This window comes from Falco peregrinus, chromosome 11 (genome assembly GCF_023634155.1).
Source record: "Falco peregrinus isolate bFalPer1 chromosome 11, bFalPer1.pri, whole genome shotgun sequence".
NCBI lineage: Eukaryota > Metazoa > Chordata > Aves > Falconiformes > Falconidae > Falco > Falco peregrinus.
In genome coordinates, this window is record NC_073731.1 from 28,912,095 (window position 1) to 28,933,920 (window position 21,826).

At 45.9% G+C, this 21,826-nt stretch overlaps 1 long non-coding RNA gene across 1 annotated transcript; it reads left to right on the forward strand.

The window, feature by feature from the left end:
* The first annotated feature begins 61 nt into the window (after positions 1-61).
* Positions 62-21,584, forward strand: LOC114014054 (uncharacterized). Its single transcript, XR_003557403.2, has 4 exons — positions 62-522; positions 1,497-1,764; positions 4,379-8,087; positions 11,831-21,584. It is a non-coding gene; the product is annotated as an uncharacterized LOC114014054 (long non-coding RNA).
* The last annotated feature ends 242 nt before the right edge of the window (positions 21,585-21,826 follow it).

Sequence of the window (21,826 nt, forward strand, 5' to 3'; positions counted from 1 at the left end):
TCACGGCCCGCCCCAGCCCCGGTCACCTCAGGGCCGCGCCCGGCGGGACGGCGGCGGCTTGGCCTCGGCGCTGCGGCCCCGGGGAAGCGAGGCCAGGCCGCCTTCCCCCAGCAGCCCTGACAGCAGGCTCTGTCACTGGCGCACACCTCTTGCTGCGGCAGCCGAACGCCGGAGCCCGGCCGGGTGTGCCGCGCCGACCGGGCCTCCCGCCTTCAAAGGGGAGGGAGTCGCGCCTGCAGGCCTGCCGTCCGCCCCAGGCCCCTGCTCGCTGGGCCCCCCCTCCGCCCCAGGCTTCTGCTCGCCTGCCTTCCGCCCCAGGCCCCTGCTCGCTGGGCCCACCCTCCGCCCCAGGCTCCTGCTTGCCTGCCCTCCGTCCCAGGCCCCAGGCCCCTGCTCGCCCAGAGAACTGGGCCTGCCCTCCGCCCCAGGCCCCTGCTCGCCCAGGGAACTGGGCCTGCCCTGGCAGCAGGCTTCACCATGCCACAAGCCCTGTCAGGGTTTGAGGTGAGGAAGGACACTGAGGTAGGTGACCATCAGCCGCATCTCCACCTCAGTGAAGCTATGACTGATAGCACCTGCAGTGTGCCAGGCCGCTCGAGTTGAAATCTTTGTGTGACACGTTAAAATATTGCCCATGATGGAGATGAAAGATCAGGGAAGAAAAAGTGTTTGTAGCCCTTCTTGGCCATTGGTTATGTGTTATCAATTCCCTGCCAGTTTTAATGGTTCAGTGCTCGCACACAGATTGTATCCTTGGCAGACAAATAGTGGTCTTGGCCAATACAATGGAAAAAATACTTTTGAGCTGTTGGTATGAAAAAGACCTGAAAAGGGGTGGGTTTTTTCCTTCTGCAGGGCAAGCCATTGCCATTTTAAGGATTTCTGTTTAACAAGAGCACACCCATGGTAGAGAAAGTATATTTCTCATGTATGGAGATTCCTGGGTTTATCTGTGTAGTCTCACCAGAGGAGCTGCAGTAACTGAAGGAAGGAATGGCTCAGCAGGACTCTTCTGTCATTTTACTTCAAAAGGCAAAGGGACATCTCTGTGAATGCATGGCAGGCAGCACATACTTATATACCCAGCTGTTCTTCAGCTGCGTCTTGCAGGGATTCTGTCTTTTACAGTTAGAAATAGCTAGGCAGAGGGGTACACAACCGCCTGCATGAGGCTAGACAGTCAGCAACGGGTCAACATTGATATGTTGAAAACTGCTGTTTGCTTTGGGCAGACCTCCAAAAAATCAGATCTCTTCGGTATGGTCAGCTCTGGCCTGATCCTGAACCTGTCATCAACCTCTTTTTAGATCATGCAAAGGAAGCGAAAAGTGTCAGAGCAGTCTTGTCAAGACAGCAATCACCTCTCAGTTAATTGCATGGGGACAACAGAAGTGCTAAGAATATTGGAAGGCACGCATAAAGACTGCACCTAGGGCCCCATTTACCACCAGCAAATGGAGGACATAACTGGTCTAACATGCCCTGTTTGTTAACAGATTGACCTGATCTCCTGTTGTGCCTCCCCAAGTAACTGTGAGCTTTGGCCCCGATGGATCTGCTCAGTCTTGTCACAGGAGCTACATGAAGGTCCGCATCTTAATCATCGTTACAAAGCTGCCACAGAGATCACTGTAAAAAGGGCCAAAACAAGAGGAAAAAGAGGTGAAGCAATGGTGCTTTCATTGATATCAGTGACTGGGTCTTATCCAGGGACCTGTGAGCTCTCTGCTTAGCTCTGCTGCTGAGGCATGCATACATCACTGGGTAAGTCTGTTCTTTCTGCCTCATTTTCCTTCTGTAAAATGGGTAGAGCAATGCTACCTGCCTTACAGTGTGGTTGTATGTTTGCTTAAGTGCTGTTCTCCAGTCTGGGCATATGAAGGGGACGTATGTCTGAACATTGCAATAGTCATAATAATTTTACCATGAAAATAAAGCAAAGCACAAACCTATGAATGCAATTTAATTCTGAGCAATAGGAAGGGTAGCTGTACCAATCAGAAAGAAACCAAATTGACCATGAGACAAGCAGAGAATGGATTAGCCTGTGCTGGACAGATGGTGCCAGGGACTGATGTTTTTATTTCCCTTGCAGAGGAGCTTAGAGGAAGGGGGACAGGGGAGGGTGAAGTAGGGCACGTTTATTAGAATGAAGGAGCAGGCTGCAGCAGCTCCGCTGAAAAACACCAAAAGCAATTTCCAATTAGTTTGTAAGGGACAATCTTCCTATCAGCTACAGGGTGAAAAACAGGAACAGCAATATCATACTGCATGGCATTCTTCATTTTCAAAGCAGCCTGAAAATGTTAATTAATCCTCCTCAGACACAGAGAAATGCAGTACAGTCAGCAGTCTGATCCTTTACTTCTTAAGACAGTATTTGGGAAGACCCTGGGCCTTTTCCACAGCTGATTGATATCACGATAGCCCAAATGACTCTTGAAGAGCCAGTCCTCTGTGCAGCCCTACTGAGCAGAAAAGGCTGTGTTAGATCTGGAACTTAACAAACCAGAGAGAGGGAACATGCCTGCATCCAGCAGCCTTAGTGAGGCTCACCTTTAATATTTGTACTGTCTAAATCCATTTTCCAGCACTGTGAGCAACTATCGGAAGCGTTTCAGAGAAAATTAGGTGAGTGAGGAATTAATCACAATCTCAAAGAATTGTGCAATGAAACTCGGACACTAACATATTGATCTAATTAAAGCCTCTGACAAAACTTAAGTGGAATTCAGCAGGACCTGGGTACATCCCACTGAATTAGTGTCAGGGCTGGGGGGGATGCTTGTGCAGACCTTCTCTCTTTAAAGAGAAAATGTTACAGCTTAGTGGTTTTTCCTCCTACTTGGCCTCTGGAACCACTATTAATTTTCCAGTATGCTTTTGGATTCCTATGTGGCAAAGCTGAGCCTACCAAACCAGGCATGCCTGAGGTGGGACAACAATCTAGTGGCATTTTCCATTGCTGTTTCTCCCATGCCCGGGATTTCTGGCAGCAGAGAGGAGGCAGCTGAAATATAGGGCCAGACTTACAGGCTGTGATCTCTCTGAGAGGCAGCTTGACTCTTAGATACCCCCTCTATGCCTTCTCAGCTTTGCCTCACATCAAAGGCTGGGTTCATCCCTAGCTGCTTTTGTTATTTGACAGTGCAGTGGCTACTGATAAGCTTGTGTTTTTCCAGTGGAGATGGTACAGCCTGCAGCTTCATTCTCAAAAGTAAGCCTACTGACACACGAAAAAATTAATTACCTTTCATTTTCCCTCACAAGCTGACACCTACTGCTTTTGACTTACCTGAAAGCTGACATGGGCACAAACACCATTTACAGCCACCTTTTCAGATGGCTGTATTTTGCCAGGGAAAATTATTTATGCAGTTAATCTTGACATCGGAAGATGATGATCAGTGATGAGGAGGTCCCTCAATGCCCTCTCCGTAATGGCAGAGCTGGTCTCATTACCCTGTCACCATACCTAGTAGCTGTTAGCCAGATTTTAAAAGTTGTTTAAGTGTAAAACCCAAAGCACCCAGGAGCCATATCAAAGAAAGAACTTAGAGGGACTCAGAATTCACATGCCATTATTAAGATGTCAGGAACAGAGACAGTAGCAGGCCCAATGCCAGGGAACATGCAGCGCTCTCCTGCAGAAACGAAGAGTCATCGTTGTGAACAGCACAGTTCAGGGAGGCCTGCAGAGGGACACAAATCACCCTGAAGCCAATCAGTATTGCAGTGAGCAGGACTCACTGCTGTTCCCTAGCAAAGAAAGCAAGGTTGCTAAGTAGGATGGGTGGTGATACAAACATATCAAAGATGGGATGGTGATCTTGCAGGTTTTGTTGCATTGATAGGCCTTCTTTTTTCAGTTTTCCACAATAGAGGACAATTACTGAAATGAGGAGAGATTTCAGGTTGTGGTCTCCTGTAAAGGGTCAGGCTGATTATTATTCTTTCTGTAAACAGGCTCCCATAACCCCCTTATCTTGCCAAGGGACAGGGTTACTCCATCCCTCCTTCCTGGAAAATGCTTAGAAACCTGGTCCTGCTCAGAAGGATCATCAGAGACTTGGAGGACAGGCTACCTGTATGACAGCTGCATGCTTCTGCTTTCCTTTGCTGCTGTCTCACAAATTGCTGTACAGTGGCAGTGCTCTGCAAGATCTTACAAGTTTTCAGATCTTTTATTTGGGGGAGATTTTATCCAGTGTCCAACACAGGGATAATAGCCATCTGATTATGCCACTTCCTCCAGGCAAAGTCTCCATCTGATGCACATGCATGTGAGTGGGGGGAAGATGCAATGGGGCAGTGCTGCACTGACCCAGCTGAACAGGGCCAGCAATGATCCAGCTGCCAACTCCCCTGTATTTTGCAGGAAGTGATTTCAAGTGAGCTTTCATCCTTAGCTGAGGAGGTGAAGCTGGAACCACTCCTTTGGCACAGAAAAACATCACAACAGCTGTCTGCCAGGAGACGAGATAAACATTCTGGGGGAGAGCAGCTACTCCGATGCACGTGGACTTCATCAAACAGTCTGGGCTGTCCCTATTGTTTGTGAGCACTGGATGAGAACAAAGACAGATTGGGCTAGAAAGGGCCCCACACAGAGATATTCAGAGCACATACAGAATAGGACACTAACGGCTACACTGGTTCACCATTTTTTGATATAATCAAAGGAGTCTACTAGCTTGGAAATATTACATATACACACCTGAGGCCCAAGGGAATTACTGTGACTGTTTCTTTTTGTGATTGCACTTACCAAGAGAGGGAACTGGGGATTACAATTGTCACTTCACAGACAGGAGTGCAAGGGGAAAAAAAAATAATCTTTGTAGCATTATCAGTCTTTTTCATTCGCTGTTCCTAGAGCTCTGGGTGGGGTTTCCCAGCTTGTTTCCTTGAAGGTTTTGGTGCTGATTCAATATTGCTATCAGTCTTTTAACTGTACCACCCCCTGCTCAGGAGGCAGGATTTTGTGTGCCAGAGGTAAGCCTATTTAAAGGGAAAGAGTCAGTCCCACTCTAGACTTACTACTCTCTTTTGTACATAGATACATACCCAAAGACATTTATCAAAGATGCTCAATTCAGAGGGAGCAGAGAGCAAAAGGCAAGCAAAGCCTGGGGGAAGAAACAAGTGGCACGCACACATAAAAGGGAGAGACCAGACGTGCAAGGGAACAGGGCGTGGAAGCCTACCCAAGAAATACCTTCATCCATACCACTGAAAAGGGGGGCAGCGGGGCAAGGCTTGTTTTGTGATCTTGACAACCTAATAATACTTGGTTGTAGTCAAAAACTCCTGTAAAGGCAAGGTGCATGTAAAACCAGGAGGAGAGCTCAGCAGGTGTGTGTCCATGTTTAAAACCAGTCATCAGGATAAAGAAGCCTTGAGAAGGCAGCCTTCAAACCCAGTTTTCTGTCCAGCAGCCTGGCACATGGGTGGCACCCCCTTCCTTAAGGCACAGTGTGTTTCAACAAGTGAAACTTGTGAGAGAAGCCCACATCTGATGAAACAGAAAATGCCAAGCACCCTTTCTGCAAACGCTTTAGAGGTCTGCGAGAAGGCTGTCAACTCTGAGATAAGCTGTACAGCTGAGTAAACAATTATGTATTTGCCTTGGGGACAAACTAGGAGAGATGATACATTGTTTATTCCAGGGCATTACTGACACCACCACAGATGTGAGAAAGCATTTCTTTCCTTCTTGGGTACAGCAGTAACAAAAAGCTGGATGCTATTTGCAGTTCTTACCTTGTAATGTGAAGTGATGAGACTGTACTTACACAGTATCATGCGCGTAAAGATTTTAAAGTACTTTGCTGAGCTAAGTAGTGTAATCCTTGCTGCATAGATACTAATTAGGAGTACAGGAGAGGCAAAACAAACTAGCTGGAGCACCTTGCCCTGTGCAAAGTCTTGAATTGTTGTGCTGTTCAGGCTCCAGTTTGACTGAGAGCCCAAGGGAGGGGTGCTTGAGGGCTTTCATGTGGTCACTTGCTGATCCGACAAATAATATAATTATTCAGCACATGTGATTGGCCTTACACAGGACAGGCTGCCAGTTAGGCTAGCAAGGAACTTGCTGATAAAGGTAGCCCGAGTCATTCATAAGCCAGTGAAATGGGTGGAAGCAAGAAGAGTAAGGAGCTACAGTGTTAAACTCAGGTGCGCCCACAAAACTGTAGAACAGCATGCATGTAAGCAACCCACAACATGCCTGATTCAGTTTTATTATTTCACTGGGACTACACATACAGATTGCTCACATTTGGCAGAGATGAGCAAGCTTTCTTCCTAGACTTGCAGGACATGATGCAAGGGGGAGTTGGCCTTCACAGATGATTATGCATCAACAAGCACATCACAGGCAGACAACAGGGCATCAACGGTACCTCAGCAGGGAGCTGAGCTACAGCAGTGGCAACTTGGTATGGGACCTGTACACCCTACAGAGCGTGGGGCTGAAGGCACAGCAGGCTAGGTTCTGAAAGAGGAGGGCTTTAACGGAAGAGTTGGACACTCTTTCTGAGGGGGCACAAAGCAGGAACAAAGCAAACAAAACCCAGTAATTTGCCAATAAAGCATGGAAGAGTATTCCATCATTACTGCTGTTGCATCATTATTAGTCAAGCTTCTAGGCATCTGTTAATGTGACAGCTAATTATTATTATTATTACAGTGTTTAGACAGATTTTTAAAAGGCATCATGTAGGTGCCTCACTCCCATTCATTTCAGAGCAACTTAGGCAACAGGGACTTAGCTCATAGTCCAGCCTCAGCCTGGAATGTGGGAGGCTAGATGAAGCAATCATCCCTTCGTGAATATCTAACCAGCAAAAAGCAAACATACTTTTACAGGTGCCCTGTTAAAATCTAGACTGGTTTGAAAAGACTCATTAGACTGAACTAACCAATCTAATGCTATATCTTAGCCCTTGAAAACCACACCGTGAAAACCAGTCTCAACCTTATGCTAAGCTGTGAACAGGAATGACCATAGTATACCTGAAAAGGTGTGTTGTGCTTCTTCCTGTTGTGTTCAGATACATTAATCATATAGCGACAAAGAGAAGGTAGCAGTAAGAAGAAGATACCAGCACGGCCAGATGAGGGTTAAATAGGCAACATTAATGAAGAAATACTGCTGTAAGGTCTGCAAACCTGGGAAAGCATCAGCAGGAGAGCTGTGTGTTGGGCTCTGTCAGATGTCACCTTTGCAGGCACAATGCTGTTGAAAAGCTGCTCTGTCACGGGCAGTATGGTCTTGGGTAGGCTATCAAGATAGCTTCTTTGTGGGCCAGTTAGTGAGGTTAATGTTGCAGGTCTGGAAGGAGGAGCACTGAGAACATGTGGTCACTGCACGTCCAAGCATACCCTGCGGTTTAGTAGAGCTTAGGACACCAACAGGCTCCAAATTCACCCTGTGCAGAGAGATGGCAGGAATGCCCAGCCCATGCTTACTTACACAAACCAGCCACCCCTGCATCCACTAACTCAACAGCATTCAAAAAGCAAACCCCAGAGAGATGAGTAGATAGATACGAAGAAACCTGTAGCAGACAACAGAAGGGATCCATATAAACCTGTTCCTCAAATAAAAAGGAGGAGCTGTAAGCTACAACTAGGTACATTCCTCATGGGACTCATTTTTTGCAAATATGCATAGACAGCTCTGCATGAGTGAAGATGGAATGCCACAGGTGGCTGGATATCTCGGCGAAGGGTGCCACATGGAACTGGCTTCTTTCAAAAACTTAAATAAGGGCAGGTTTAACTCCAGAATATTTGCCAGGGAACAGCAATGGCCTGCTGTTGCCAAATGGCGGGTAAGCCAGGAGCCAAAGGCAATCCCAACACAAGCACCGATGGAGCACAGTCCCACAAGACCTAAACACAGCAAGCAGGGACAGACGCTGGTAGCAGGGTCCACCAACAGCCCCAGACACAGCATGTGACAAACCAGGTCCAGACTCCATGCAGGAGCAAGAAGACCAGAGACAAACTGTAACATGCACCTGAGAGACCCATCCAGGAGAAAAACTACGTGCAGCAGAGGTCCACAGTCCATCCCAAAGGTAAGGCTGCAGCACAGCTCGTGCAGGATCCAAACAACTGCTCGGCCCAGAGGTTAAATGGAGCCCTGGAGCCTGTGGCAGGGAGTGTGGGTGGAGGCCTCAGGTGAGGCTGGTCATGCAATTAATGCATTTTAGTGCCCTCGGGACCGTGACTGTATTTTAGAATTAAAATGACATCACTAACTGAGGAAGTGGATGATAAGAACAGGTTAATTTGAACTTCTCACAGTACAGCACTTCTGCTGGCATTTCCTAATTCTTGTTTTTTTAAAAATTCAGCTATTATAATTTAGTAGGACCTTTCTCCATGGAAACATACTGACCTCAGTCTGGTGGAATCTTGGGTTCAAATCTCATCAGTTAGCAAGAGAAACATGTCTGATCTCATTCCAATTCCTTGCAGATTTTTGCCTAAAAAATCATGCACATGCTTGGCAGTTTCTAATTCACTTTGGGGAGATCCAATGTTAGTTGAGAACAAACTAAATCAAGAACAAGCACATCACAAGGACTGGGATGCTTTTAAACTTGGTACTTGATTGACCTGTTCCTGACACCCCAGTACCAATTTGGCAGTAATCTCAGAGCCCTTCTGTACTTTTCCTCCCCTACCAGATAAAATCTGGTAGTCAAAACTGCTGGGATTTGGGGTTTGTCTGTTGTGCTTTTTTTTCTTGCTACCTCAAGCTGAGAAGCAAACTCAGAACCTCACAGTGTGCAGACAGCGTAACTGCTTGTGAGCAAAGGGAACTAGCTGGCTTCTCCCAAGTTGTGTAAGTCCTGAGCAAATGTTTGGAAGACTTCTTGTGGGCAGCTCCCAAAGGAACAGAACAGTGCAGTACTCCTTCCCCCAAAATAGCAAGCAAACAAGATAAATCCAGTGATGCTTGCACACAAAAGAATGGCAGCTGATGAAGCAAATGGAGCAGCTCAGAACTAGGGGCAGAAGAGCAAAATGACAGAGCCAAGAGATGGATTAAAAATAAATAGGTCAAAATCTGTCTGAAACACCAGGAAAAGCTTTCTCTGGCAAATTCACTTCAGCACCTGCTAAGTAACTGACAGCAGAGTTGAACCATTTGTCAGGCAGGTGAGTTTTTTGTGGTTGTTAATTACCCCCCGGGTTCTGAAGATAGCATATGAAGCATCACGTTCCTGCTTACATCCTGAACTTCTAGGACAGTGATGCATACATAAGCCATGGTAAATTGCCATACAGCAGTCCACGGGCAGCCCACATACTTGCATCTGTGCTCGCTCACAGTTACTAATAGTTGTCATTAGCTCCAGAAAAATGAACGTGGTGGAACTCGGACGGGGTGGGGGGTAGTGTGCCATGACTCACTGAGTACGCCTGTGAGCAAAACGTCAGCAGACACAATTGAGACCAACAAGAGATGGTTGCTAAATGATCATTTTAAGCTAATCAAGACTTCATTATTCCTGGGGTTTTATTCTGGGTAACCTGGGAGGGTTGTTTTGTTGTTTGGGGTTTTTTTGTGTGGCATAGCTCTGTCTACATTGACTCATCACACTTCAGGGCAAATGCTCCTTAGCCCTTGTTTTAGCTATTAAATTACTGCTACTGCACCTTGTTTGTTTTATCTATTCCTCAGTTCTTTGCCCCACACCTGCAATCTGATCTTTCATTTGCGTGTAGGCAGTGGCAAGCTCCAGCTCTGAGTTGGCTGTTGAACACAGGAATCTAGGTAAAGCTGGGACGAGGCTTAGAAACGTAAATGAAATTGAAACCTAGAGAAATTTGTGTTGACACCGCTGCTTAAAGTAAACAAACTGAGCAAACAGTGAGCTGAAACAACTGTGTATATAAACCATTTCAAAATAGCCTGAGGCACTACATTAAGGCAGATGACCACCTTATGAAAGAGGCCTTTCATGCATATCTCACTGTAGTATCATAACACAATGATTTTCTTGCCTCAATCAAACTTTGAGAGTTTCTTACAGATTGTGCCTCCTCGCTGAGCATGGTGTGCTTGATTCCCTGCTGCTTTGCTTTTTGTGGAGTCATTTGAGCCTGAGCTAAGCTATGTGATCTCTCCTTTCTAAAAAAGCATTGTAGAATTATAAATATTCAACATGAGACAGTGTGGTTTAGAAATCAATTTTTGGCTCATGACAGCAGCTCTCAAACTGAGACCCACAGCACTGAGGAATTCTTTCCTACCAGCTGAGCAGGATTCAGCTTTCCAATGAACACTGGTCTTTTTCTTCATTTCTAGAAACCAGTATATGTCAAGTGGAAAGGGAAATAAATATAGGAAATAATTTTCTGATGTTACTCTCCTGTTAGTTTTACATATAACTGTTGGAGCTGTAGCAAGACTGAGCTCTGGCTGGGAGGGAAAAGGAGGCCACCTGTGCTCTGGTGAACAGGGGAGGAGGTCTCCACAAGGCACTCGAATGAGTCTACAGCAAGAAAAAGGCTGGTAGAATTCGAAGGCTTTGCTGTTGGTCCTACAAGCAAATCACCCTTTGTGTTCTGTGTGATGGCACAAACCCATCTCAACTTTTTTTTTTTTTTCTATACAAACTCATATATTGAAGCAGAAGGGAGGTAAAGGATTGGCTTACATCCAGGCAAATAAGTTGGGAATAAACATCCCTTCAAAGTACAGAAGAAGCATATGTGATAAGATGTGATGAGTAGGTGCAGTTTATTTCTCCTGTCTCCTGCACTTGCTGTGAATGCAGTCTTGGGACCTGCACTGCACACCACCTTGCACTTTGGCGGGCATAGAAGAAAAAAATTCCCAGCTTCGTTCACAGGCATTTTCCACCTCTTTCCTGTTTTCAGCCTTGACCCTGCCCTCTGAGGCCCCCACTGGGACCTGGAAGCTGAAAGTGAAACGTTTCAGGTTGTGATTGTGAATATACTTGAATATAGCCTTCAAACCAGTTGAGATGCTAGTGAGAAAGGGGTTAATCCATTCCCAGGAGGGAGTAGTCTGCAGGCAGGGATTTGCAAGGCAGTGGGGGCCAGTGCCAGATGTGAGGGAACAGATTAACTCACCGCATGCCCGGTACCACAGAGGAGCTGTGCATAATTGATACCTTATTTTAGCAGGGAACAGTTTTTAGAATGGTGTCTATAATTAAGAGCTTAGATTAAATCCACCCTGATTTGGAAGAGAGAAGCAGAGAAAACAGCTGGGACTGTCTGGTACCATAGTGGTCTGGGCTTTATCCTTTCTTGAAGCTGAGGGAAGAAAGCCTTAAAGAAACCAAACATTTCTGTCACAGTTACCCTGATTTTGTTAGAGGCAAACAGAAGCTTTTCGTACCCCGAAACAGTGTGAATTCTGATAAGTGCTTATTTTTAAAATGTGTGATTCATAGATACTTATTTTTATTTAAAGATGAATTGTTTTCTGGGGGATTTAAATCTTCCTTGACAGTGTTTATAACTTGAAATGCCACAAAACAGGGCTGTCACATAGCAATTGGAGGATGATACTGACGAGAAGAGAGAAACTGGCTATACTCATTCTGATAGGAAGGAGCCGCAGACAGCGAGCAAACGCTGCTAGAAGCAACCTCGAGAGGTCACCTCTGTTGCTAGGCAGGATCCACTAACACAAGCAAGGAAAGGAAAATCAGCCTCGGAAGATAATTTCAGCTTTAATAATTCAGCTGGGTGCTGACACTGAGGCACAGATTTGGTCTTTAGATGCTGATTTTTATTGTAGTTGTAACCTTCCCCCGTTCCTTTTCTCTCCTAGCCTGAATCACTTTGAGCGGGGAATGATTCTCAGCCCAAGCTTGTGATTGACATTGTCTGCAGTCAGCATCCATGCCGGTGGCCCCCATCATGATCCCAGAAGTGGAACTAAACCACCTGGAAAATTTGAGCCAAAAGGCCTTGTGCGGACAGCCCTCCAGGGAGACAGCACTTTTTAATTAACTGGCAGAAAATATCGGTAGGGAATGATTGCCAGTTCCATGTGAGGGGAGCAATCCCAGCTGCACGCTATAATTTCTGTTACCTGTACAGTGGAAAAATCTCACACTATTAGCCCCTTTTTTCCTCTCAGAGGAGCTAAAAATATGCTTTTTGAAAAACACAGGGTGATACTGGTTTGGAATGGGAAAGGGAAGAAGCAAAGAAATCTGGGACCTATATGGAGGGCACACTGACAAATTTGCAGTGTTTTCAGTGACAGCAGTTTGCAGGGAATATTAGGTTCTGAAAATCATCATCATCTGTCCCATAAGTAATTATTAGAATGGATTAGTCACTACTGGCTTTGGCTGGGCTTTTCATTTGATTTCCAATAAGAGGCTGCAATCTCCAGTCCTGTCAAACCTGCTTGTGGCACACTGGCCAAAAAAACCTCTGTGAGGACAACATGGTGCTTGTCTTCTAGGCAAGAGGGTAGTAGAATGCCGAGTGGCATTTTGGGGGTACAAAAAGAGAGCTGTCTGTTCTTGGACTGTTTGTTTTGTTTGGGTTTTCTGTGCAGTGAGAGGCTCCTGGGATCTGGATAAAATGTGAAAACGTGAGTTCTTAGAAAAATTCCTGAAACATATCCAGCTTGTTGGGTTACAGGATCCTGATACCAAACCCAGGTGGCTTGCATTGGGCCGGTGAGATGGATCCTACATGACCAGCCAGACCTTGCTGCTGTAGAGCAGGACTGGTGCTTGCCTGCCACAAAAACATGGGGCTGCCAGCTTGATCCAGTTCAAGAGCTACACCAAGGCCCTCTGAGCCATCTCGTCAGCTGGGCAGCCTAGGGAGCCGGGCTTAGTAACCTTGTCAGTTGTACTAATGGAAATCTTCCCAACTCAAGACTCACCCTCCAGAGAGAGAAAATAAATATTGGCTTGAAGAAACAGGGTCAGCAGCAATCTCAGACCTTGGAGTCTGAGAGTGATCATAAATCTTGGGAAACCCTGAAAGAAGTCTTGCACTCATGAATTTGGTGGCTCTCATTCACACTTTCAGCAGATGTTTATCCAAATGCTATCAACTGCTGGCTGCAAATGGATTAAAGAGCACAGGAGTCACTGAGGTATCTCTTACCTAGAGCTCGGTTTTAACCATTTCAAAGTGTAATTGCAGTTTGCACCATGCAGTAAACTGCTCTTAGTTACTCAGTTACTTTTTCATGCTTCCACTTTTCTGAAGGATGATCTGCAGATCCTCCACATACAATGAAATATACTGGCACATTTAATCAGTGTGAATTGATTCCCTGAAGAATTGCTGGGAAACAGGATTTAGAAACAAGAGCTGAGCATGCTGCAGTTGCCGATCACATGCTGGGATATTTTCTTTCAGACTGGGCTCCAACAGTAGCTTGTATTTGCAGGCATGGAAATGAAAACAACACAGATTGGGAGTAAACAGCATTCAATAATCATACTGAGATCTAGGATCCTTTATTTCAGAGAGGGAAGCAAAAGGAATTAAAAAATAAGAGAATGAGATAAGGGCAGATCACATCAGAGGCTATGGGGTGAGCCACAGTTCTTGTTGGCATCCCAGCAAAGAGAAGTTTAAAGGCAGGATTTGAAGGAGGATAATTTGCAGATGTTTACAGGGAAGATGAAACGACGGTGGCTGTAAGAAGGCTGGTTGCCACATCCCACCATCAAGTGACTTATGATGAATAGCATAGTCCAGGGTTATGCCAGGGTTTGCATTGCTTCCACATGCACACAGAAGAGAAATAATGAACCAAGTTGCCTTATCCCTTCAGCTGGTCACAGGACTGCTCCTGTCTGTTCTGATGAGGATGAGCCATCACAGCTTCACACTGGTTCCTCTGCCTCCGCTCAGCCCACTGAAACTGGCTCTGCCCAAGACTGGAAGGCAGCTCTGCTGGGGACAGGGAGAACTGGGAGACCCCAGGCCAAGTGCATGTATTAGTTGCTGCAGGGACCTGGCAGCCAGAATACTGCTTCCAGGGAGCCAGGGAAGCACCTGTTTTGAAGGACCCTCTTAAAACCTGCATTCCTTGGTGTGGCACAAATTGTGCAGCAATCTGTAACTCTTAGGCCTGAGCCTAGTTTTTTTGAAAGGGAGGCCCATCAACCTGCTCCAAAATGTGCTCCCTGCCTAACTTGGCTGCCTCTCTCTTCCAGTGTCTGCCACCTACGGATAGACTCCTCTCCCTTTTCCTCTCTTACTGAATCCACTTCACCTTATAAGCTGCTGTGAACCTGGGACATTTCTCTCCCTACACCCCTTGTCTTACTGACCAGCCTGCTGCTCTGCTCTAAAGGCCAGATGCTATTGGTGAATTTGCATGGTTTAGGGGCTGGTAGGAGCTAATGCCCATAGGGAAGCCCAGGCTACTTCAGGTCAATGAGATATTAGATTCCTCTCTTTATGACATTTTGTGGCTGATTTTGCTGGAGAAATTGTTGCAGGAATATATACAACCAGTTCTGCAGAGTCCTGCCACTATATTGCTCATGAAGCAAAACCAGTATCATGGTTGTGGAAAATCAGAAACAATTGGACAAGATAATGCAGGTGCAAGGTGGCTGACTGGTTACTTAAAAGCCATAATTTTCCATGTCTCGATGCTGTACTGGTCCCAGATACATTACTCACTATCTCTTTCATGAAACTGCTCATGGGAGTTGTTCTCATTCAGAAATCTGGTATCGTGTTTGAGCTCTTGGGCAGCTTGTAGCTCTGTTCTCTGGTGCCTGTGGCTGGCATCTAAGCAGTTCCAGTTTTCTCCAGCAGAGAGGTCACTGGCTGGTTCACTGACACCTTTTACCTGGGAGAAACCTGCATTTTGATCCCATGTTTATAATGTCACCACGTGATTCTATTGGGAAAAGCACAGAGCACTTGAATGGAAGAGACTAAGATGATGCAAGTTTGTAAAGGCCTTCCATTTAAATATTAAAGATGTTAGTGTTCAGAGTTTCTTCTTTCCGAAAAATTGTATTTTCCTGCTTGTGATATTAACCATTAAGGCTGTTGAGTTTACTGCACTTTGATAGGTCCCATCCCAGTATGGACTAGGCCCTGTCCCATTACAAACTGGATCTCCTCAGTCCTGTCCCAGTACAAACTGGCAGCTGTAGCCCAAAGCCCCCAAGCCTGAGGATGGCAGGGAGTGTGCTAATCTTTGCTTTGGTGTTAGCCAGTCCTGCTAGGACTCTCCTCCGAGAAAGCTGGACTCGGTGATTCTTATGGGTCCCTTCCAACTCAAGATCTTCTGTGATTCTGTCATATTGTGATGATTTTTTATTGCATAATTAATTATTATATTACATACATTATCAATATTTATTATTGCAAAAAAACTGTGGTGCTTGTTACGTGTGTGCAGTGCTTGGCTACAACATAATGCACAGTTATATTCCAGCTATGACTGAGTTGCTTTATCTCAGAGGCGATCCCTCTCTGTGATGGAGAAGCAGAGTGGCTGCGATCTTCAGGGCTGGAGTCAGGTGAGGATGGTGGGGAAGGAGGAGAGGAGGAGGTCAACCACATGATAAGATATGCCCTGGAGCAGAGTTCTGGACAATGCAACCAGAATTTGTGGAGAAGAGCAGTTCAGTTGCCATAGCCAGGAGTGGCAGGTATGGCAATAATTCATAGGGCTTTCATGGTTTTGAAGCCAAAAGAGACCTGAGGCTGTAGCAAGCATGGCTGTCTGCATTTGCTATTCTGAACCAAGAAGGACAGTTTAGCCTGGTTTTCTAAGGAAACGAAGCTTATACTCTCATGCTGTTTGTCCATCTGTTTCCCCTTTGGTTGTTCCCCAGCAAATCTGGAACCCACTGGCCAAGGTCAGCCACATTTGATGCTGGGACAGATTGTGGGTACTTCCCTCCACAGAGAGCTGGGTGGCCTGATGCAGGGGAAGGCAGGGATCACCCAGCTCTTTAATTGAGAAAGGCAGCAGCTGACTGGACGTGAGCACCTGTCAGCCCACGCTTCGCTCTGGGTCCACCACAGCTTGTGCCCAGCCACGGAGGCTGGGTAAGACCTGGGCTACCAGCGGGTACTAACCGTGCCTGGTGGGGAGAGTTTCCTTCCTAACCATTGCACTAATCAACTTAACCCTGCAAGATGACATCTGATAAGCTTGAGCTCTCTAAGAAAATATCTTACAGCTATTTTGTGTTTGGGTGATTAAAAGCATCCTGATCAGAGATGATATATTATTAAAACCCTAATTTTCTCAAGGATCTGTATTTTGACTTGTCAGTATTTTGAAGAAACCCTTTGAGGGACGTCTATTTGCAAAGCAATTGCAATTGCTATCATAAACACATACCCCTATCAGTTTGTCTGACCTCACACCGTCAGATAAGCAGGCTTAGCCTTCAGATGTCTGGAGGGATTACTTTATGTCTGTCTGTAGCAGTGACTGGGATAAAGCGATCTTTTCTGCAAATACAGTTTAGCCTTTAGGAAGTTACTGCTTACTCGTGCGTTAACCTCAGATAGGAGCAGGTGACCAAAGCCAGGCAGACTGCAGCTTGCCTGTGCTAGTGAGCTATAAATAAAGAGGAGCCTGCAGCTACGTTGCCTGTGCTGTGCTGCAGGTAAACATTTGTCCATCTAAGTTTAGTGAGGGCAGCGTGCACTCAAAACGGTTGACCATGAATCCCCACAGCAGAGTGCAATAAAAATGTTTTGGTGGCATCAGCTGCCACAGGGTATTAAGGACTCCAGGGGAAAAAAAAAAAAATCAAGTTCATTTTCTCAATGACATCTGGTTGACACAAAAAATTAGTATTTGATACCAGAGACTCAGATAATGAAGGGTCAGAAGGCAGCTCAGGGCATCACCAACCTCCACTTCCTAGGCTGAGGCAGGAACAAGTACTTCAGATCATCCTAAACATATTTCAAATAACCTAAATGGAAAAGATTCTACAGTCTTCCTAGGCGAACCTAATATTTGTGATACATTTTCTTTTTAAGGAGTATTCCATTCTCACCCTCTGATTTGCAATTCTCCCTTAAGTGTGCCCAGCCTCTGACTTTGATTAAAACTGCCCAGGGTCTCGGGAGCTGCTCTCCTATTTCCAAGTGACTTTCCTAGGTTGTAAATCTGACAGCCTCAATGGTTTTGAATATCCCACTTCCCTTATACGTTCAGGATGGGGATCACTCCTGATTCCAGCTTTTCACAGACTTCTGACATGCTGATGAAAAGCTAAGGAGCAGAGAGGCTACAGTGTGGGACAGGTTGAGAGAAACCCGCTTGCAGGCTCCTTGCAACACCCCTGGGTTTTTGCATAGCCACAGCAGGGTGACTGATCTACCCTCTTCATCCCTGAGTGTCTTTGGTCCTTTCTGTTGCTGTAAGCAGTGATGGAAACAAGTTCAGAGAGGGTGTGCATACACCAGCTTATTCTTTTAAACCCTCCCCTGGCATCTGGGGGCTTTTTGGCACTGTTTGGGACAGGATAGTAGGCTGTATGGTTTGACACAGCAACAGCAATTCTTATGTCCGGTGAGTTTGTTTGATTTGGAATAAGGTAAAACCTTCATAGTTTGAGTGGGAACATCAGAACCCATCTAAGAGGCTACTCAAAAGAACAGCCTGCTGAGGCATATTTGACAGAGAGAGCGTGACTCAGTTGGGTAGGATGCAGAGCACTGAAGAGGACAAAAGGGGTGACCACATCACTCCGGCACCACCCCCACCCCCTGCCACTACTTTGCAAACTCCTCTGTCAGCAACACCAAACCCAAATTTTTTACTATTGCCTCTAAGGCCTTTTGTGGCCTCTTTTTATGCAGTCCAGATGTCTTCATTTCACGAAGGACAACAGTCACATTGACTAGATGTTCTTCATACTCTGTACCGTGCAGCAAAGGAGCCTCTCCATTTAAAACACCATGACATCACCTTCAAGGTCATCCTATAAATTCCTTCCTAAAATTCTTCTGTCATAAGTTCTGGGGAAAACTCTGTGAGCATTAGACCGATGTTGCGCGCTACACACGCTGCCAAGCATGTCACTCAGCTCTGACCCACTACTTCGAGCATGGCTGATCTGTGAGGTAGCACCTCTGTTGTCTTATCGGGCAGGGTTGCTGGCACACGGCCCACCTTTCTCTTCTATGTATGTACAGTGGTACCCAATACAAAACCGGGGCTCTGAGCAGAGATGCAGGTAAGAAGCAAGTTGGTTAGAGCAAAATGAAAAATGAGCATCGGTCCTTTTCATGTCAAAAAGCTCTTGAAGCTTTGTTAATACAATTTCAGTATTATTCTTTATGGAACAATCCTGCTTAACCAAGATGACCCACCGGACTTTTCCCATCTCTAATTTTAATGTGGCTTTATAAAATGGATACGTTTGGCATGTCATCTGGAAACATTAACCAGGGAGGTTAAAGGGGTGAGGCTCTTGGGTTTAAAGCATTCATTTAGTAGGTAGAGAAATGAATTGGCTAAGTGCTAGCACATTTGTCATAGGGCTATTATACCTGATTTTTTTCTGGGCTGGTTATAAGCTATTGGTTAATGGGGTGGAATTAGATTTGTACAGAACTCTGTGCAGATAATTTTCTTGGAAAACATTTTGAAGAGCCTGCCTGTCCAGAATATGAGCTGTGATGTTCCTCTGCTCTCTGATTGATTGCTCCTTAAACAGCAGGACTGTGGCTGCAAGTGGTAGCCTGTGGCTCCTCCATTAAAGTTTCTGCACTAGCACAAGAAAGCTGCAATAAAAAGGCATGACACATTAATGTAGAAGCAGGCTCAAAGCCCTCAGATCTGAGCATCACAGGACATTAAGGAAACCTAACATTTGATCTAGAGCAGGGCTGCTTGGCCAGAGGAACCTCAGGTCCAAAATCATCATATCTTCAAATTATGGGTGCAGGCTCTTTAACTTGAGCTCATCTGTCCTCGTGAGATGAATCCAAATAAAGCATAACACTCAGGAAACTCCCTTGCTACAGGATGTCAGAGAAATGTAGGGTAATCTCAAACAATACAAATACTAGGTAATATAAAACCTGGGTGGAGAAAAAACTTCCTATCAAATATGCCAAAAGCTGTTCTGCACCAGTCACAGCAGAAGAAGCAGGGAGATTCCCCATTTTCCCTATATTTTCCCATGAATATTTTCCTCTGAAAAGCTCCCTGCCTTGCCCATATTCTAACATCTCACTCAGTCAGGCTGAGGAAGGTACATAAGGAAAGGTCTGGGATGTTCCAGGGTTATGAAGCATTTAATCTCCAGGACACTGTTATCTGAAATTGGTTGAGACGCTTTGGACAGAAATAGGTCCCATCCTAACAGACAGTAAAGGGAACGTATGATATCTTCTTTTTTGCTGATGAGCAGGAGTCCACAAAATCATCACCAAGAAGTTACAGATGAGCTCTATTTAGTCCTATCAGTGAGTCTGAAAGATGGTTAAACCACAGAAATGTTCTACAAAATGTGAGGGGCAACTCCCTACAGGCTTGGGAGAAATTATTCACCCATAGCAAGGTCATGGGGAGGGTGGTGTTATTCCTTCTGTACATATCTCCTTTGCTGTTCCCTTTTTTATCAAACAAAAATGGCCTTCTCTTTCCACTGTATATCTTTGTCCTTACGTACGTTCCTTACCAAACTCTTCATATCATGCTGTTTTGCCCTTTTTCCCTCACTTGTTATACTTCCCTCAGCAAACAGAGTCTCATGATGCGCCCTGTGGCTGGAAGGAGCTCCCCCAGCATAACCCTGGATCTCACTTGCTGTTCTATGTTGAAATACTTCTCAGGAAGCCCAAACGCTTAAAAAAAGTTGGCAGCCCGTAGGCTGACGTGCTGCTCTCATGTTCGCTTGTCTGGTAGCTTCTGCTTTTATCCCCCAGCCAGCCTGTGCTCATTTTTCCTGCCTTGGAGGCTTTGGGAACGTGTTGGCCATTTTGCTCTCTGTCTCAGCTAGCGTGAGAGTTAGGCACTCCGATTGGTACCCCTGTATTTTATGAACATAATGTTAATGCTGGGAATAGTGAGCTGCTTTAGGGCCGTGGCTTGACAAGTTCATTCATGCTGAACTGGAAGTGGACCAGGGCTCAAAATAGCCTGTGAATGCCTGGCCAGGGGAGGCTGAGACAACAGGCACCCGGCTTCCCAGCAGGTCCTCATCTATGTCGCACGCAGCTACTGTTGGAGGTCAGGGCCTATTTACTGGAACATGATGTGACTGCATCGCTTCTGTTAAAATACAAATAAAGAACAGTGTCATCCCAGTGACACTGAGAACGGTCCTTTTAATGAGGTGCATAAATAACAGACTGTCTCACTGAAAACCCGTAACGGTGTCAGTACAAAACAGGGGATAATAAGAAGGACATGCCCCCAGCTACCCTATTAGATATATTTGCTCTCTCTAGGTTTTGTCTCAAAGTCCCCACCACTTCCTGGGGGTCTGCAGAATGCAAGTATTCAGGTTTGAAACTGATACAGAATCATGGAAATGTTGGCTGGAAGTCCCCTCTGCAGGTCTCCTGGTGAAAAAAATTTTCCCTAAAGCCCAGCCTGGGCCCCCCAAACAGCGAACTGTCACCACCACCTATTGTATTGCCCGCTACGGCTGAGAACTTTTTGTCTCTGCCGCCTCTGTATCTCCCCAGTGGGGGTGGCAGGCCACGACTAGCCCACCTCCCAGGCACCCCTCCCCGGCCTAAGCAAGCCCAGCTCCCTCCACCTCCCCGCAGGGGCATGTCCTGTGGGCCCCTGCACACACAGGCAGCCCCCACTGGGCCCGGCCGGTTTCCCCACATCCCCCTTGACCTGGGAAGGGGATCCAAGGCTGGACACAGCAGCCCAGGTGTGGCCTCACCACCACCAAGCGGTCCAGAATAAATAATGTCTCTCTGTGCTGCCTGCCTTCCTCCTACCCAGCAGCTTACAGGCTTTCTGAGTGAGGAGCTGCTGTCAAAAGCCCCTCATGGGTTCTTTCCCTCCATGAAGCTTTCCAGTACCTTTTTGTGCCTCTGTAAAGATTTGCATCTACAGTCTCCTCTGGCAAGGCATTTTACAGATTTCTTGCCATGTATGAAGAGCCACATCCTCCTGCTTGTGGAGAGGTTGCTAATCGCTAGTTTCATTTCTTGTTCTCCTACAAGAAAGTGCAATAAACGCTTGTATGGTATTTATCGTCACCCTGCTCTTCATGATTTTATGGTTCTTTATAGAAGTGATAACAAAAGAGAGGACAAGAATACGTTTCCCTGTGGTATGTGACTCCCCACACTTCATTTGAGTGTCAGCTTTAGGGACTCTTTCCCATCTTCCATTTTATTCTCCTTTGTCTTTATGGCACTCCACCAGTAAACAGCAACTAGGAGTAGCTGAGGCTATAAACAACCATTTCCCTGCTCATTTACCTGTGTTGTTCTGGCAGTTGCTTAACGGTAAACATATGATTCACTGACACATTTTAGATAGCAATGTTCACAAGTTTTAATTCCTTGCCTTTGGAAGACAGGCTAATACAATTTTCCTCTGCATTCCTCCAGGCCACAGAGCCAAGAACAGCCACAGGCAGAGGTGCTATCAAGACTCTCAGCTGGATTATCATCTGAATTTCATTAGAATTGTGACTAGTGCTGCGATGAGTTTGACTGGGGAAGAAAGCAACTTAAGCTGTTAAAGAGCTGCAAAAAGAGATGTAATTCTTTGTGAAAGACTTCTTGCTCTGTTAATCTGGTGGTTGTGTTTATGCGGACAGTCAGTATGCATCCTCAGTTTTAATGTCTGGTCAACATACGTTGTTTA